General features: G+C 40.2%; 2 protein-coding genes across 3 annotated transcripts in view; one reads left to right on the plus strand and one right to left on the minus strand.

Moving 5' to 3' along the window:
- Positions 1 to 4,526, plus strand: part of LOC116843126 (tyrosine-protein phosphatase Lar) — a 754,320-nt gene that overhangs the window by 180,533 nt on the left and 569,261 nt on the right. The window contains exons 11-12 of the mRNA XM_032813222.1: positions 334 to 446; positions 619 to 659. The gene's annotated coding sequence lies outside the window, so the exon portion shown is untranslated. The remainder of the gene's footprint in view (positions 1 to 333; positions 447 to 618; positions 660 to 4,526) is intronic.
- The window catches only part of LOC116843131 (cell adhesion molecule 2-like), a 136,108-nt gene that overhangs the window by 74,726 nt on the left and 56,856 nt on the right, over positions 1 to 4,526 (minus strand). The gene's annotated exons all lie outside the window — the stretch shown is intronic.

The raw sequence follows: 4,526 nt of genomic DNA on the forward strand, positions 1-4,526 counted from the left end.
CACTGGCGCCCATGAAAGTAGCACACACACACGGTAGCGCGCTAGTGTGCGGAGTGGAGCGGAGCGGGTAACGTCGCGCGCGCGATTTTTCGTAACTTTTCGCGGGTTTTCTCGGGCACGATCGTAATTGTACGTGCGTGTATGACGCCCAATATTAATTCGTATGCGCATATCGTTGCCTGCAGCGTCTCGAGTAATAGCAGTATTTCTCTTTGAAGGTACATAACGCCTCTAAATTAGATTAGCTTATGTTGGCTCACATTCTCGAATCTCCGTATCCTTGCATGCATCCGTTGCTAAAATACTAATCAGGAAACTTGCTTTTTGTTCCAGATCCAGCGAAGTTTGCGGCCACAACGATGAGTGTGTGTTTCGGGAAGCGGTATCGACGGACGCGTATGGCGTACCGGAGGATCCGGTTCGGGCCCCGCAGAGTCAGTTCGAAGGTGAGATTCGTTGATCTTTTACGCGTCTTTTCTAGAATCTTTGCGATCGTAAATCGATTTGTCGGTGTAAATACCATCGAATTACTGTCGCAACGCGTTCGTATTAATACTTTTTCGCAAAGTTTAACCTAACCTTCTAATCTAATTAACGAAACCGTGTTGTTTGTTGTAGATTCGCAAAGGAACGTGACTGACTCTGTCTACAACATTTTGGTGAGTGAGATAAAAAAATTTTGCAGGTGGTGGTTTTTTCCAGGAAATCAATGCGATTTACTTGTAGTTTTCGCACACATTGCTCGATATATAATCAGGAGATCTCTTTTAATCATACTTTTAATCAAAATTTAATCATACTTTTAATCAAAATTTAATCATACTTTTAATCAAAATTTTAATCATACTTTTAATCATACTTTTAATCAAAATTTTAGAATATTGAATTTTTAAATTTTAGAATTTAGAATATATATAATTCTCTTTTAAATATATTATACGATTCTCTTTTATATATGATTCTCTTTCAAATATATTTATTCTAAATCATTAGAAGACATATATAAACGCTTTTTTTAATTTAACATACGAGATTATTCGATGGAATTGTTTAAACAATGTGACTTCTTAAATATTTCGAGCAATATATAATGCGCACCAGAATTGCGCCATTGCACGCGAAATTCTCGATTATTTTATTCGGATTGATAAATTTTGCGATTGACGTACTCATCAGTTTTATATATTTTTTATACGCGACGTGTAAATAATATCTTAATCATATATATATATATATATATATATAAATTCGGAATATAGGTTTTTTTACATAGAATTTTACATTTTACGAAATAAGGTAGATTTTCACGAAATATATAATCGTGTTTGCGAAATAAAATATCTTTTCTTTCTTGTCGAAAGCGTCATAATTTTTGAGTCGCGATTGTTTACATGCGATCCGCGTGTCACGTATACATTCAGGAAACGTCGGAATTCACGCGTATTTATCCTTTTTCGTGCTAATATTCAAGCTGTAAGTCCCGTTTTAAATACGCATTTCTTTTTGCAACTTCTTTCTTTTCGAATTTAATCGAAATTAACGGAAAGAGAAACAAAGAAAAGAAAAGAAAAAAAAATAGCGACGAAAAAGAAGTTTGTTCTGGATATTGAACAGACTATTGAGGAGACTGGATGGATGTAGAGCAACCTGCTCTGGAGTTCATGGATCTTTGAACCACTGGACATCTCGAATTGGTGAGCGTGCAATTCAGACGCTCAGAAAGCGTCACATTTTTTAATGCATGCTTATATATATATACACAGGGTCTGCCAATGTGAAAACTTTCCGATTATTTTGTAATCAACTGATTTTTGTCAAAAATGTCGATACACGTCAATTTTATTTTCAAGGGGCCTACATGATTGTGGTGAATTTAATTATATTACTTTATCCTCTTAATTAAAGTTCAGCTACCTCTAAAAAATCTGAAATAATAATATAAGTTAAATAACAGAGGTGGAAAGTTTTCGTTGGGAGTCCTGTATATAAATCGCATTGATTTCCGTTGAAAGTAGTTTTTAGTGCGCGATAGCACGCGCTCATATAGTATTTAGTTTAATATGAATTACGAGAAGCGATAAGCTCTTCGAGAGAGCATTTATTGTTCGCTTCCTGATTATTGCAAAAATATTTATTCTGTGAAATATTACACTGAAACTTGAGGAAGTGATAATTAATACAGATTTGGTGAATGAGATATCATAATGATCACACAATGTTGAGATTTTTTACAATATTTTATGTGAGAGAAATATCAGTTTGAGAAAAATGTAACGTATTAATGCCACGGCATACTCGTCGATAGACACGAAAATATTTTTCCTGGCCGTGATTTGGCTTTGAATATATGTAAACAATAACATCTTGCGCTGTAACGGTCCTAGCAATGTTTATACCTTGGCAGCCGCGTTTCGCCGTGCCCGCTGTTTACGTTCCATAATTTTCAACGACAAGTCCATTTCTTTCCGCGGAAGCGCGTTTGATTAACCGAAGTAGATTGTATCCCAATAAAGAGAAGTGCCTGACAGTTCTTATCTTATCCCGTACCAGCTGTCCGAGCTGGTTGAGACTCGTATCTGGTCACGCTACATGGGGGGTGCGGATGCGCTCTCCCCTTATATACTATATATACATATACCGTATTCGGAATTAAAGCCTCGAGAAGGCGGCCGGAGACACGGTAAGGTAATGGCCGGCCGGCCATATTATCGTATTCAGATGAGCTTCACGTGAATGGAAGAGCGACGCTCGACATTAACGTTTCCATTATAACGATACGACGAACCACGAGCTCTCGTCCGCGGATATAATCCTCGAGTTTAATTGTCGCGCCGAGGACAACAGTCGCCGTGACGATACGTTTCCCCTCGTTTTGCCATTCAGAGCCCCTCCGAAAATCTCCGCTCTCCCGGGCGCGATCCAGCTATGAAGAGTCCACGAGTCCCGTGTGCACTTTTCGCGGCTAACATCGCGGTTGCTTCGAGAGAGCACGGTGAAGTGGTTTTCAGCGGTCTCGCGTTACCCACAAACATTCGCGAATCAATTTACAATCGTAAATCTTTCTTCTTTCTTTTCTTCCATTTCGCAATTATCCAGCGCGCAGCAAACGACAGCCTAACAGTAAACAGTACATCTGTTTCATCGCGTGTTCTTGCGCCAAATAATAACGCGCACTACAACCGCCAAGATATCCCGGTGTCTCTGGAGAGGATAGCTTCTAAACGATCGGAGCATCCCCGGATGTCCTGAAACGCTAGCGACGCGCGCACACAATCGTTGTAATATCGCGCGGCTACAAGAATGAGAACGAATGCCGATCGTCTGCGCGTTGTCGTGGCCAGATATTAACCATAGCTACGCGTTCTCCTCCTGACATGCGAGATACAGACCGCGCGCTTCCAGATATATAGGGTGTCGCCCGAAACATGTGCGAGTAGGTGTGTGCAGATAGATTAGATCAAGCTGAGTAAACAATTTCTCGTTTTTCAAGCAACTTTCGATGTAAAATTTCGAGATGTTAAGGGGAAACTTTAGCGACAGAATGTTAACATTTTCCTGCAAAGCTGTATTGATTGTACAGAATTACAAATGCTTTTATACACATCGAATGCGTGTCGCTAAGAAACGGTCGTAAATTTCGATGAGATTGCGCATGCTGGTTCGTTAAATTCGCTTCATTAATGTCACGAGATTTTACAATGGCTGTTCGAGAAATGGCAGAGGAATTTCTTTAGATTGACCTAATCCGCACACAGGTGTTTTGGCCATCTCGTGTTAGACACTCTGTATATGTTCCCACCCGGCACGATAGTCCCTTCGCGTCTCCCTCACCCTAATTACAGATATTCGGTCGACTGAGAGAAGCGCGATATTTACGGTAGGGGGGAATTATTTCTGCTTTATTTGTCGCGGAAACGAGCGCATAATTAGACACTCGGCCGCAGAAAGTTCGAACTGATGCGACTTTAAACTGACGTCGGGCTTTCTCTGTCTCTCTCTTTCTCTCGCGTCTCGCCGAACAGACGGCAGGGACGGTGTAAAGATGATCGTTAACAATGGTTTCCGTGCGAACCGACGGAATAATCGTGTGAATCGCGCGAGAATAAATTACCGAAGCTTTCCACGTCGAGTTCTCTCTTTTTATGTGAATTCCATGCCAACGTTCGTCAGAGCGCTCGCTCGCCGCTGTCTGCGCAAAATAACGAAAAGTTCTCGCTTAAGAAGCTCGCCGGCAAATCTGGCAAGTGAAATCTACTCACCTCAAAGGGACATTAATAATCTCGGGCGTAAGTTTGGAAAAAATCCGCTTCGCTTTTTCGCGACAGCTGCTGCTCGCGCGCGAAGGATACTCCCGTAATCTCGAGAGTGCGTCGACTTTGAGGATTTCTCTATGATGTAAAATAGCACGCTTGGATTTTTCAGGTCGGACAGTTTGGCGCTATAAAATTCAGGCGAATATGTATATATATATATATATATATATATATATATATATATATATATATATATATATATATATATATATA

This window comes from Odontomachus brunneus, unplaced genomic scaffold (assembly GCF_010583005.1).
Source record: "Odontomachus brunneus isolate Ranch 3 - 2012 unplaced genomic scaffold, Obru_v1 Obru_scaffold_030, whole genome shotgun sequence".
Taxonomy (NCBI): Eukaryota; Metazoa; Arthropoda; class Insecta; order Hymenoptera; family Formicidae; genus Odontomachus; species Odontomachus brunneus.